The sequence below is a fragment of the Pteropus alecto genome, unplaced genomic scaffold, assembly GCF_000325575.1.
Source record: "Pteropus alecto unplaced genomic scaffold, ASM32557v1 scaffold72, whole genome shotgun sequence".
Taxonomy (NCBI): Eukaryota; Metazoa; Chordata; class Mammalia; order Chiroptera; family Pteropodidae; genus Pteropus; species Pteropus alecto.
This window is the reverse complement of record NW_006436811.1, coordinates 16,983,420-16,998,887: the sequence shown is the minus strand read 5'-3', so window position 1 is coordinate 16,998,887 and position 15,468 is coordinate 16,983,420. Positions and strand designations below refer to the sequence as shown.

At 32.6% G+C, this 15,468-nt stretch overlaps 1 long non-coding RNA gene across 1 annotated transcript in view; it reads left to right on the top strand.

Moving 5' to 3' along the window:
- LOC107195821 overlaps positions 1-12,366 on the top strand; it is a 52,717-nt gene extending 40,351 nt beyond the window's left edge. Inside the window, exons 2-4 of the long non-coding RNA XR_001517070.2 lie at positions 9,309-9,445; positions 10,522-10,657; positions 11,257-12,366. This is a non-coding gene — a long non-coding RNA (uncharacterized LOC107195821). The remainder of the gene's footprint in view (positions 1-9,308; positions 9,446-10,521; positions 10,658-11,256) is intronic.
- Positions 12,367-15,468: the final 3,102 nt, after the last annotated feature.

Genomic DNA, 15,468 nt, shown 5'->3' with positions numbered 1-15,468 from the left:
GTCACACCCAGTCTTGGAAAGTCCAGTCACTTTCCTCCATCATATATTCTCTAGAAAACAAACAAGCTAAAAACAACTAGGCCGAGTTCCTTTCTTTCAATGGCCATGGACACTTGATTTGGGCTCATAGACCTCACATTCTTTATTTTCAAACTGAAAATAATATTGATTTGACTCACAAGGTTAATGTGGATGACCTGTTACCCTAAATTTGTATGCTTTAATTGTTCTCTAAGAGTACATATATTCTCTAGAAAACAAACAAGCTAAAAACAACTAGGCCGAGTTCCTTTCTTTCAATGGCCATGGACACTTGATTTGGGCTCATAGACCTCACATTCTTTATTTTCAAACTGAAAATAATATTGATTTGACTCACAAGGTTAATGTGGATGACCTGTTACCCTAAATTTGTATGCTTTAATTGTTCTCTAATGTTTTGCATTCATTATTTATAATTTGTGTTGTTCTTCAGCGTTTTTCAAAAGGTGGTGTGAGGCACCTCAGAGGACCCTGAGATCCTTTCTGTGGGTTTAGGAGATTTTCCCTTTTATCAAATATGAATTTATAGAAGGCTGGATCTTCCCCATACACTTCAACAAAAAACAACAGATCCCAACAGACTGAGTGTAGAAACAGTGGAAAATTCAGATGTCTTCTATTAATCCAGACATTAAAAAGGTTCACACAAATATAAAAAACCTTTATTTTCGCTAAATGTACATTTACTTTAGAAAATATTTGTTCTCAAAATATGTTTTGTTTATATTTATGTGTGTACTATTATTTTTAAATAAATGGTATTTTTTAATTTTTCAGTTTTTATTTCTAATATTGAAATATTAATAAATATAACTCACATACACAAAAGGTCTTTAGGGTTCTCATAAAGTTAGGATTGTGAGTTTCCAAGTAGAGAAGTTTGAGGACCATTGCTGTACATATTTATGCCATTCTTTTTATTTCTCAGATTTTTATTTGATATTTATATAGTTAATATTTATTTAAGATATAAAATTCTTGAACATGAATATAATATTGCTTTTTTTAATGTATATAATGTCATGATTTGCACATAATTGGCACTTACAAATATTTGGAGATTGCTGATTGGTAGAAATTAATATATTCTCATTTTTACACAAATAGTTAAACCTAGAGCAGAAATTCAAACTCATGTTTATAGTATTATTCACAGTTAGAAAATAAATCTGCCTCAAAAATTGAAGGATTTTATACTTTAGCCTTGGAAACTATTTCCCCTTGTTAGCACATTCCAGTTCCCTCCTGGTTAGTACCCCATTTGTTCTGCAGCCCAAACGCTGGGCATACAATCACTTTACTAAAGAGAAAAGATTTCCTTCATTTTAAAGTTAAAATTTATTTTCAAAATATTGTTTTTAAATATACATACTTAAGTACTAATTGAAAGTAACAACTTAAATTTATTGTAAGTATGGAGGGAAATAAAATGGAATTTAATTTCATAAAGTATATATAGATTTCTCAATGGCTGAAAAAACACTTCTGTCTTTCTGTTAAGCTCTTAGATTCTTCTCTTTCTCTGTGTGCATGAGTTTCCATCCCATTTCTCTATATGGCTGTCTAAAATTACCATGTGAAAAATCAAAGCAATCCAAAGTGGGAATCTCAGTGTGAGAGAGGGTGTATTGGCTTTACAGATCAATCATGCATAACTAAATGACTGGGCATTGTTTTGTCTCCATTCCAAACTCCCTAGAGAAAGAATCCAATTGTATGTTAGTCACTTTTTATACAATTTTCTGGAACTAGAGTGGTAGTATATTTGGGTTGAGAAGGAGGGAAAGTGTTATTTCGTTTGGAATATAAGGCTAACTTTATTATTTTTTTTTAATGAAAAATGGAAAGGAATAGATATATGGAAAAGTGTTGTAGCTTTAGGACTCTGAATAATTAAATCCTTCAAAAGATGCTAGACTTGTAGATAAAATGATGGTAAATCACTATTGATTTATTAAAAATCCACTCCAAAATTATATAAACCTTTGCTTCAATGGCTTTAATATTAGTTGTCATGAAGCTTTTGGGAGTTTTGATAAAAAATAAAAATGTTATTATAGCTAGAGTAGCAAGTCATATATAATGCCTAAATGGCAGTTTAGTTGGTTTCCCTAAAAAAATAACATTACTATTCCACATAAATAAGTTTATTGGTTTCAGAATGAGATAAATAAGCCTACGTTTGAAAATTTTTGAAATATAACTGTATACTTACTTATTGAAACTTTCAGACTGTATTTTCTTATGAATTTTCTCTATTTCAATTGTAAACAACCGTAAAACTGTCAATTTTAATATAATGCACAATGTAGGGATAAAATTATGTAATTTTAAAATAAGCTCTTAAAACAAACTGATGGTTGCCAGATGGGAGGAGGGTTGAGGGAATTGGTGAAAAAAGGTGAGGATTTTAAGGAGCACAAATTGACAGTTACAAAATAACCATGAGGATGTACAGAATAGGGAATATAGTCAATAATACTGTAATAACTATGTATGATGCCAGGTGGGTACTAGACTTATTGGGGGGATCACTTTGTAAATTATACAAATGTCTAATCACTATGCTGTACACCTGAAACTAGTATAATATTGAATGTTGACTGTAAGTTTTAAAAATTAAAATTAAAATAAAAAATAAATAAAATAAAATAAGCTCTTAGTTGCATTATAATATGCTTTTGTAGAACTCCGGGAACACAGGCTTGTAGCTGTCCTTAGGTCAACAGGCACAAAGCCTGATTTTTTTTCCCACAAGTCTTGTGGTTAGAAGTTATATAAGAGCTAAAAAGGAGCATGGAGGAAGACTCTAAAGCCAATACTCCAGGGCTACAGATTGTCACTACAATATTTTCTTAGAGTTTCATATGTCTATTATTGTGCAAATTAGACATTGCTTTTAAATTTTGTTCAATAAACAAATCTTGCAATAGGAGAAATCAACATGTTATTATGTATATTTCTACTATTCCCAAAAATATTCATGAAGTAAAATCTCTATTTCCAAAATTTTTTTCCTTTGAAATTGAAAAACAGAATTTTGATATACTGGCAGGGAGAAGATTACAGGTGATGAAGTTTTGAGGGGAAGCCCCTGAGTTTGTTTTTTAACACATTAAGTTTGTTAGTCAGCCATGTGAAAGGTCTCCAATAGACATTTAGGTAGAGAGGTCTACAGTTTATGGTAGAGGACTGTATTAGAGATATAAATTGAAAATTTTAACATTTAATATTTAAAACAATGAGATGAGATGAGATTACTAAAGGAATGAGTACATATAGAAAAATGAGGTATATAGTTATGGTGAAAAAAAGGTTATGGTGAACTTGTCCAATCTCAGTTCCCATCAGAGAGCTAACAATTCCAAATCATTGGCTAAGCTTTTATCCTGTCTGTTTGATTTTAGTTTTGGGACTTGTGTTTACATAAATGGAATCATACTCTATATACTGAACTGCAGTTTGTTTTGGTCCATAAATGATGAGGTGAAGTAAGTTTTCTTTTTTAGTATGTATAATTCTACAAGATTACTTTTATCTGCTTCATGATTTTAATGATAATGATGTAATAATAATTAAATTAAGATTAATTTGAAATAATTCAATAATATTTTATTTAGGTAATTTACAATTTTTAATATTTAGTTATATATGGAGTGAGGGCTGTTGGAACACAAAGAAGTTAATAATAAAGTCAGAGTTAATTTAAATATTACAGGTAATGCTGTCTACAACCTATTTATTTCCATATGCTTTGATGTACATATACATTTGCATATGGATTGTTTATCCCCTCATTGGATTTCAATTCTACTTCTCTCTAATAGTAAGAGAATATTACCATCATGACAAGTAGGATTCTGTTCTCTGTAGATAAGAGTTTTTAGTATCATACAGCTTCTCAATTCAAGAGCACTAAATTCATTTGGTGGCCAATTAGATGTAAAACCATATGTTAAAAGCCAAAGGAAATTCAATTTCTGCTGGACTGGCTGAAAAATGCTGTGTAAGCCTTTAAGTGAAACCTTCCTTGATATTTTCACAAATAATACTCTTATTCAATATTCACCTTATGTACTACTTTTTGACATAACTCTTACATAAGATGCTACCAGACTTTCCTGGTGTATATATCATAGTGTACACAGGAATAAATCTTTAGGATGTATTTCTAAAAGTAAAAAAGTTACGTTTAAGGACTTTTATAGTTTTTAGTTTTCATAGTACTACCAAATTGTCCTCTGGAGGCTAGAAGAGTTTATATTCCTTTCAACATATTGTGAGAGTTCCAATTTCTACACTCTTGATGATATAGATATTATCAATCTTTTAAATTTTTACCAATATGTTCATTATTATTATTGTTTTAATTACTCTGTTTCTACTAAGATTGAACACTTTTTCACATATTTTACTTCTGTTTATATATTTTTAATCTCCCATGCATATTTTTGCCTCTTTTCAATTTTTTAAATTTTCTTTGAAATTATTTGTTGTTGCTCTTTATATTTAATACATATGAATTCTTTATTTTATATACTATAGTACTTTCAAGAACTCTACATTTATATGTAGTTTAACTTGTTTATGATATTACTTATCATAAAGGACTTTTGTATGTGACTGTGGGTGCATTGTGAACTGTGTGTGTGTGTTTATTATAGTAAAAAAATCATCTTTTATTTTATTTTGGATTCTCTATCTTGCTTACTGTTCTGCTAGGCCCATACAATGATTTTGGAAGGTTTTTTAAAAATATTTTCAATATTCAATTATACTTCTAAAAGCATAAGAATTATCTATTCTTAAAATTTTGGTAGCAAGAACCTTGACACCATGTGCTGGGGTGAAATTTAGATGTTCTTCCTGCTGTGGTTCTGATTCAGCTTCGGCAAAAATACTTTACAGGCCTTCCTTTGAGTTGCGTGTTGTTCTAGACAATTTGCTAATTTTCAGGGTCCTTTTCATTTTTGATCTCCCAGTCAGAGAGAAATATTTAGTCCCTGCCACTTACACTCTCTGTGGTTGGAAAGGGTTTTCTAACCCAGAGAAACATTTCACATATTATATGCTTCTCATCTCAACCAGTTAGCTTCCCTCTGAATTAAAATTTGAGAATTAAAAAAAAAAAAAGTGCTCACTTTTTTCTTTTCGGCTTCTAGAGAGATGATTAGGAGATGTATATAATGGAACAGTACAGTGGTTAAGTAAACTTAACCTTGAGGCAAATTGCCAGGATACAGCTCTGACTGTGATGCTAATTAGGTTTTTACCCTGAAAATGAAGTTACATAATGTACCTTCATCTTCTAATCTATTAAGGGGATAATACTTGCAACCTCATTAGACTGAGGTGAGCTTTAAATGAGTGTATATTTATAAAGTTTTTAGAATAGTGCTTTTACTCAAGTAAGTGCTCAACAAGTATTATCTAAAATTACTGTTATCATTTAACAGGAAGGAATAAAATTGAGTGAGGATAAATTATTTCAGTCATTTGATACCTGTGGCACATATAAATCTTAATCCTCAAACTCATGTTTGTGAGAATATATAAATATTATTGTCTGTTGTCTAACTGCATTTTCTTATTTTTTAACTTTTTAATTAAGTAAAAAAGTATATAAGTAAAAATGTGGTGAAAGCATATATGTACAGTCCAATATACTAAAGCAAAGAAATCACCTGTGTGACTACAACCTATAAAGAAATAGAATATTGCCAACACCCCAGAGACTTCACACCTTTTCCCAGTTGCTACCTCTTCCTGCTTCTGCCTATAAGATTTCTTTATTTTGACCTTTAACTCTGCAGTCCGCTTTTGTCTGTTTTTTGAATCTTAAACAAGTGGAATCATATAGTATGTATTATTGTGTGTCTGGCTTTTTTCACTCAACATTGTGTTTGAGCCTATAGCTGTACTTCATTAATTTTCTTTGCTACATAACAGTGTTCCATTGGATAAAGAAAACAAAGTGCATCCATTCTGCTACTGATGAACATTTGGCTTATTTAAATTTGGGGCTATTGTAAATAACACTATTTGGGGCTCTTGTAAATAACACTGTAAATAACACTGCTGTGAATAATTTTATTCATGTCTTTTGCTGTACATGCACTTGCAGTAGGATACATACACATACACTCAGGAGTAAAATTGCTAGGTCTTAGAGTACATCTGTGCTTAAGTAGACAAGGTGACAATGTTTTTTCAATATGTCACTGTTATGCACTCAGGAGAAGTTTATGAGAGCTTCTATTTCACCATATCCTTTAACAGTCTTTTAAATAATAACAATTCTGATAAATGTATATTGTACATCATCACGATTTTAATTTATGTTTTCACAATTACTAATGAATTGTCCACTTTTTCTTATACTTGTCAAGCTTTTGGGAAACCTTAGTATGGCATGCCTATTCAGGTATCTTGCCTAAATTTCTTTAATATCTTTTTTCTGTTTCTCACTGCATGGCAGGAGTTTTTTTTTATATTTTCATGGTTTGAGCCCTTGGCATGTATATGGATTGCAAAACATGTTCAGTCTTTACAATACTGATTTTTTGCAATTCTTGAAAAAGAGAGTTCTTTCTCTCTTTATTTAGGTTTTCTTTACTAGCTCTAAATGCTTTTTATAATTTTCCTTATAGAAGTCTCTTACATATTTCATTATATTTTTTCACATTTATTTATTTATTAAATAATATATTTGCAGTTTTTCTTTTAAAATATTTTATATATTGAATTAGTACTAAATATCCAACTAAGCTTTGAAAGAAAAACAATGTGTTTCAGATTTTGCTTCAAGGAAAATCGTGGTTACATTGCGAAGGATGGTTGGAAAGTAGTGGAGAAGGAACACTAAAAGGCCTTTTCAATTACCTAAGTGACAGTTTGGGCTTAATGTAGAGAAATGGAAATTAATATGTGATGAATTTGAGAGCAACGTGAGAGACTGAGTCCATAAGAATTGGCATCATTTAGATGTGAAGAGCAATGAAATAGGGTGAGAGAAGGAAAGTCACTTTTCCTGCAAAAAGTCTCACATAGTTTCTCTTTCTTTTGGAAAAATGAGATGAACTATTAGTGTTGAGTGGTAGTCAAGAGGAAATACAGGAATTCATGATGCTTTTTTAAAAAATGTTCTTGGAAGCTCCTTTCCATAATCTCTTCTTGTGTGCTCACTACATAGGAGGTAAACAAAATATATTTTTTGAAGTTTTCTCCTACCCCTTGTGACTAGTCTCCATCCTTCGTGACAAAAACTCAGCTATTGCTACGCATGAAGAAAAACCTATTTTAGTGATGAAATAGGAGCTGAGAAGTTTGCAGTCTTCTGCCTAGGAAGACCCTTGGAGAAGTTACTGTCATGCCTGATGAAAACATCTGACATAGGAACTTCCTTGGAGTGCAAAAATTCTTACCAGGTGTTCTGGTGCAGGGAGATCCCACTCTTGCTAAGATGAGGTGATAGGTGATGCCCAGCTCTCCAGAATGGGCCTTACTTTCTAGCCTGGGATGGAAGTGAGCTATAGGAAGAAGATGCACTGTCAAGGAAGAGGACAAACCAGCTGAGCTTTTATTAACAGCAGGGGTGCTGTTTGGGTGAAAGACCGTTAAAATAAATCATTTGCACCAATAATTATTCTTTCCTCTACTACTTCATTTTTTTCCTGGACTGCATTTCTATTTTAATACCTTATTTTTCCAGACTAATTTATTTCAATAAACCCAGGATTTCTTTTTTCATTCTTCTGTGCAGTTGCTATGTTCAAGGGATTTACACAGTCCCAAAAGCTGTGATAGGAATGGAGTGAAATAGCACACCTCCTTGTCGCCTGCTACACAAGCATTGCTTTTATATCAGCCTTGACCTCTGGATACTGATAGCTTTGGCTTTTGGAAATTGAAAAGCAGAGACTTGTTTAATGTTTAATGATTTCCCTGTCATATCCATACCTGAGTCAAAAAGAAATCATTTAATATTTCAAAAGCATTATTCTACTACATGTGTTTTAAAACTAGTGAGAACATATAAATCTCTCATAGCACTTATTTTTCAAAATAAATTTTACTATTTCCACCTATTTTTTCAAGATTATCTTTAGAATAATGTAGTAAAGATCCATTTTGACTGTTCTTTTAGAAAAATGGCTCTTGTTAACTGGAAAGTGCTTTTTTTGGCCAAGCAACACATTATGGCGAAGTGAGTTTGGTTAGAGACAGGGTTTAGGATACAGCAAAACTTTGTGGAAATTTCACCATTTCTTACTTCTTTTAGATTTTTGGAGTTTCTTTCTCCCAGTCCTGCAGATTGAGCTGGCTTTCCGTGTGTGCTCCCAGGCTGTCTGTAAAGGTTCACTCCCACTGTGCACAGGACCCAACCATGGGGTGGTAAGGGAGGCAGGTGGAGCACTGGGGTGCTCATGGCCATTTGAGCAAGAGATGCAAGCAAGGTATCCCCAGCTGCTTGTGTGAAGGCTTCCTGATGGAGTCTGCACAGTGGTTAGTAAGATCCGTGGTCCTTTGATAAATTCTGAGTCCTGGTTACTGTCCTCCCAACCTCTTCCATTCACTCAGTCATGCCGATCACATCAGTATTCTGGGTGGGGTGAGAAAAAGGTGAACCTCTTGAGCAGTGTTTCACAGGCCTGGGGAAGCCAGCACTCCCTATGCTATCACTGCTCATTCCCACTTCCCCGACCCCGAGAATAAATCATGGGCCAAAGGAAACCGAGCTGTGCTGCAATAGGGAAATGTAAGCAGGTAAAGTGAAACTGTTCTTATGCCCCTTAATGCATCTGTTCTCAAATTTTATGCTGCACTGTGTGCTAAAACTTCTCTACTGGACTCCCAGATTCTTCTCCATGGGAGGTTGTCAAAAATCAGTGTTCTATGGGAAGGATTTTGGTAGAAAACACCTATTCTGCCATTTTGCTAATACTTCATGAATTAGTTTTTGATGTTTTAAAATTCTTTCATTGCCACCGTACATAAAATTCTTAATAATTCAAGTCAGATTATGACATACGCAATTGTTCTTTTATAATTTGTAACATTTATCATCCAAGCTATCTTGTTCAATGTATTTTTCCTCCCCCATTTTATATCTTAGTGACAGTATCCCTCTTGAATTTAGCTTACCAAATAAAATAAACTAGGAGTCATTCTAGACTCTTTATCTTTCTTCATTAGTCCATGTCAAATTTGTCTCCTAAATAGTGCTAAATTCAGTCTCTATTTTTCTTTCTTACACTTGCTGTCAGGTGTAGGTGTTCATCATGCTTTTCCTGGATTGAGGACTCAACTTCCTGATTTATCTTCTCCCCTCATGTCTTGCCGACTTCAAACTTGTCTTCTTGCCTGTGGCAAGGCTGCTTTAACAGAATATGCTACTCAGTTGGTAAGATATGCTTTGTAAAACCTATTGATAATTACATCTTCCTTGTTTTACTGTGCTTCATGAAGGAATTACAAGTGTGCTTAGATGTTGATGTCCTCCCCCCTCAAGGTGAGAGCAAGGGGTCCATGACTTCTGCAGTACCCCAAGCCAGGAGAAGCTGCATGCTTATCTTGGTTTATCATGTGAGCATATTCATTTCATATGTATTACTAGACTTTAGTCAATGTGGAAAACACTAAACCAGAACACCCAAAGTCCTTTCAGTAATATATAAGACCTTCCACCCACAACCGTATTGTATAATTGATTGTGCAAATTTTTAAAAGCATATCTCTTAGCCCTCAAAAGATGATTTTAGAAAGTTACCCCAAGTAGACAGCAGGCTTACCAGTTAGCATTTTGGAGCTTTAAAAAAGTTGCTTCTTTGCAACAGATGTAGCAATTGCAGGACAAACTGCATAATCATGAGCAGCAGCCCCACTTCCATTACCTGATCTTTCAGTGTGTCTCTTGCTTTACTTTATGGTTTTTGTCATGTTTCACAAATTATGCCTTTAACCCTTCCTGTCATTGCTTATTTGGAAAACCCTCTATACCCTCTTTCCTTTAATAATTTTTATTTACCCAAATGCTTTCAACTCAAGTGTTACTTCTTCCTTGAACCTGTAGCTTTGCTTCCATAAAATTTATTGTATGCCATTATCATAGCCATTATCATAACACTTTCTGTGTATGGTGTTTGTCTTTTCTAATGGACGAAAACTCCATGAAGTTAAATTACTTCTTCACGCAGAAATTTACTACTAAGTATCAACCCAAGAGAAATAAAAACATATCCATACAAAAACTTGCACATAGATGTTCTTATAGGCATTATTCATAATAGCCAGAGAATGAAAAATAACCCAATTGTTCATCAATGGTTGAATAGATAAACAAAATGTATTATGACCAAACAATAGAATATTCGACTATTAAAAAACACAGTATGCATATGTACTGTAAGCATGCACAGTGAAAGAAGCCAGATATAAGAAATCATATATTATATTATTCCATTTATTTTAAATGCTCAGAAAGGGCAAATCTTCAGAGGGAGAAAGTATTTTGGTGATTGACTGGATGGGAGAGTGGAAAATCAACAGCATAAGGGACATATCAAAGTGAAGAAAATATTCTGAAGCTGATTTATGATGATGGTTGCGTAACTTGGTAAGTTTACGAAAATATCATTGATTTATACACTTGAAATGAGTGAATTACATGATATGTAAAAGAGTCCTTAATAGAATTATTTTTGAAAACTTAGATTACATCTTTATTCATTTTTATAGTTTTAACTACCAATTCAAGATATGTGCTACATAAATTTCCATAGCCTTCAGCTACGGAAGTATTCAACTTTCCCCCCTGACTTTGTCTAGTTATTATTTCTTTATTTATAATTAGACTAGAAATGCCTTATCATTAATTGATAAATTTTTGGTTTATCTCAAAGGTCACCTATAGTTTTACACAATATTTCGTTAACTGTTCATTATGCATTTTCTCAAAGTAAACCTTGCTGTAAAAAGTTATTTGAGATGACTCCTAAAATAAAAAGTTCTGTAATGAATAGAAGTTTGCAAAATTGCATAAAATTGACCTCTCTTGAAAGAGTCAAGGCTAGCTGTTGCACAGTTTTAAGAATTTTTAGTTAGAAACTCTGTTTAAGTTTGTGTTGGTTGGCTATTGCTAAGATAATGCTACATTTTTTAAAAAGTCTAATTTGTAATGGTTTGCAATAATAAGCATGTATTTCTCACTTACAGATCTGAGAGTCAGCTGGATGTAGGTATAATTGCTTCAAGCATCACTCTTTCTGGGACCTGGGTAAAGGGGCAGAATCTACCGCAGGGAAGGCTGCTTTCATGATGAATGACAGGAGACAAGAGGCCATGCTAAACCACACAGGAAAATAAGAAACCTCTGCTTGAATGTGGTGTATGTTGTGCTCATGAATCAGAGCCCAAAATCAATGGCATGAGGAAATACACTTTATTCTTAGTGAAGTCATGGCAAAGAAGGGAATGGAAGGAAGACCTGTGACATTGGAAGCAGAATTTTCTTAATTTATAAATGGAATTTACTCTTTTCTTCTTTTCACAATAAATTTAGAATCCCATTTTCATGGGCTATAATTTGGGAAACAACGATAATTTAAAAATGTAATTCTCAGCTCTGGGTTCATATTAAAACCACATGGGATATTTAAAAAAAAATTTATATTGATGCCTAGGCTCAACTTAGATCAAATGAAACAGAATCTTTGGGGACAGGGCCCATGCATTAGTACTGCCTTCATTTGATCCATGCATATATAAGAAAAGGTTGAAAACTATTGCTGTAGAGAAATGAAATATGGCAAGATATTTTTCATAGTCTTTATTTCAACCTTTCTAACTAGACTTCAATATTTGTTTTATATCCCTAACCTTAAGACCATTTCACTTCAAGCATATCTGAATTTTAGTATTGAAGTTTAAGTGGGCTTTATTCTAATATTGTGGCCTTATCAAGATTCTAAATTGTATTTTCCTTGGGGTGAGTCTGTAGAGAAGAGAAGATTATAAATACCTTTGTACAACTTTTAGTGCCCTTTCTTTCTCTGGTATATTATTATATGGAAGAGAGAATATATTTTGAATATCAAATATATTATGATTAACAGTTATGTTTTCCAGGAGGAGTAGAAAACACAATAAGGTCTCAGTGTTCTACATTTACATAGTTTTAAAAATGCATAGCCAATGAATTGCAACATTATTTCATAAATGTTACAGGATATTAAATCTTTTTGGCCTCAAACATTTTGGTCACCTTATAGGAAACTCTTATTTTCACCATAAAATAAACATCTATTATTTTGTTTGAGTTATATATATTGCTTTTAAAATTTGTTTTCAAATACTTTGAATATAAAGCACTATTTAATAACTATATTTAATGAGTTATAAACATTTCATTTATGTTATCATTTTATTCATATTTATGATTTGAAGTTTTTGAGTACTTATATGTAGCATGGCAATTCAGAGTATGAAATAAGAAAGAAATTAAGTCTAAATTATATCAAAGCATATTAGCAAGAAAAAGGCAAGAATCAATACAAAAGAAAAGCATAGTACATAAAGCAGGATAAAGTAATCAATAGCAGTGGATTACAGTATGCAATTGCTGATGATTACAGGAAAGTTACTTAAGTTATATAGTGACACTAAGAAATACAACAAATATTTACTGCAAAATTGCTTCAAAGGATAAAAGAAACCCCAAACAATAATGGTGAAGTTTAAAAGAAAACTATGGACAAAAGAGAAAAAATATCAAAATTATAAAACTTTCTGAGGCATTTAAGAAAATAATTTTTGGAAGCAATTTGTTTTCATGTCATCAAAGAATTAAAAAAAGGTGTCTGGGTCCATGTGGGTCCTAAAATACATATTCACAGAGCTAAATTAGATATTACTAATTAGGTAAAACTTATTTTATAAGGAATTAATGTGGATTGTGCCAGTTATTCTGCATTTAAAAAATCACTAGAAAATTAATGGATTAAAGCAACAGTAAATGTTTTTACTTTTCTCTCATGGTCCTGGGGACTGATTTTTCTCATTTGGGTGATTCTCATTGAAAGTCTTGTTTGTGGTGTGAGTCAGATGGTGGCTGGGTCTGGAATGATCTCAAAGGCTTTCCTTCTCACACATCTCCATATGACCTGGGCTTCCTCACATTATGGAGGCTGAGTTTCAAGAATAAGTATCCCAAGAGAACCAATAGAATGTGAATCCTATACATGACCTAGCTTTGGAAGTCATATGCTGTCACTTCCAGTGTAGTCCAAAAATTCAAGAGGAGGACCTGTAGAGTCTGTATTTCAAAGAGGAGAATTGCCAATGTCATGCTAAAAAAGCACGTAGGACAGGAGATTTGTTTGCTGCCACCTTGGAAAAACAATCTGCTACTTAAATCTTAAACATCTTTTTAATTTTACCTCGTTGGGGGCAATAAAATATCTAATAGAGAAAGCTTCAGAAAATGTTCATGGTTCATGGAAGAGTAAATGAATCACTAAATGGCTAAATTGATTCATATATGAATGCTTTTTGCAGCTTTAATTTGCAGAGCATTGCTGTCTTTCTCAGTCATAAATCAGACAACCTGCTGCTTTCAGGCATTCATTCCTATTCTGTTATTCTGAGGCCACAGAGAAAACAATTCTTTCACATGTTAGACTATACTTCAAAAATTTGAGATCGGCTTGCTGTCTCATTTATATCTTCACTTTAAAGATTGTATATGCTTTTAAATACTTTTAATGTGACAGGTTTCCAATTCTCTTGTCATCTTTGACACATTTTCTGGAAATTTTCAGTTCTTAAATGACCCTTCGAAAGTATGTGTTCCTAATAGAACATAATACTTTAGGTAATGTCTCACCAGCTGAAAGATGTAATAAGACAGCACTTCCTCTCTTACGGTTCTATATTTTTATTGATGCAAAATAAAATATTTTGCCTTTTCTTAGGAAACATGTTTCAGAAAAAATCAAATGTGTATTTTCATTTTTAATTGTATAAATTTTTGCCAAAGCGAAAATCAGAAACCCTTATTTTGGCAAGTATTAAGAATTTCAAGGCCCTTAAAACTGACATTTAGAAACCAAGAAAACAAAAAGCTATTATAAATAGGTTACGATTCTAAAATAAATCCAGAGAATTGACACCAAATGAGATCATGCTGTTTTAACATCCAACATGAAAAGAACCTTCCAAATAATTCATAAGACTTCTGATTTAATACTATACGGCTGATATCACTGAACTAACCAGCTCGGACTTCCCGTTTAAAAATGGTAAAGACCTTCAAGTTCAGAGATGAAAACAATAAAACCTAAAATTGATTAACAACCAATTGTTAGAATTAGTTAAATTTGTAATACAAATTTGGCTTGTATGGATGGGTTAAGTCTCTCTTTTCTTATAGTCCTACCCATATTTTGACTCTAAATTCTAAAATTTCTAGAACTTTGTTAAAAGTATCAGCAAAGTAGTCAGACTTACTAGACTTAAATCACAGTTTCACTATTTATCTTATTGATATTGAGGCAAGTTACTTAGCGTCTTCATGGCTCAGTTTCTTCATCTGTAAAATAAAGGTATTAATAGAATCAGATCAGAAATATATATAAAGTACTTAAAAAACAGTGCATAGGACTCAGTAGGCATAAAACGAGTACTCAGTAAAAGTGGGTTAATAATAATTATGTTCCTATTATAGGATAGAACATTTTAGTTTGCTTAAAAATATTGAGACATGTAATCCTTCAATGTTGTCGCTATTGGCTAAAACAAATCTATATTTTCAGCATCAGAATATTGGAGTTCTGTAGCTCCAATGATTAAAACTTACCTTTGGAGGCATCCAGACTAGCATTCCACCCTCATCACCATCACTTCTAATATATCCCAAATCTCTGATCTCTCCAGTACAGCCTTACTATTTAAGCTCCTGTCTGCAGACTATCAGCCTGAGTGTCACCTGGAACTAGTTAGAAATTCAGAACTTCAGCCCCACTAAGATCTACTAATTCAGAATCTGCATTTTAATAAGACCCCAAGTTTATTCGTATGCTTATCAATATGTAAGGAACTGTGATATGTTTATTCAGAGATTGTAATTCCCAGCAAAAACCTTGTCAAAAGAGATCTGAGAGTATGAACTAGAACTTTTAGAGTCCACTAGTAAATCCAGATGTATTGATTTGAAACCAAAAGCAAGTGGTGCACTCTGGGATTTAAAGTTTTTACCTATTTTATCTGTATACATTTCGATATGACATAAAGGAATACAGAAGGGATTAATGGACTAGTTCTTGGAGCTGGAAGCTGAATACATCAATTGATTTTCAGTTCTAGATATGAGAAGAAGATTTGAACTGTAACCAATGAGATAGTAAGTAGACGAAAAGGACATTGAAGAGT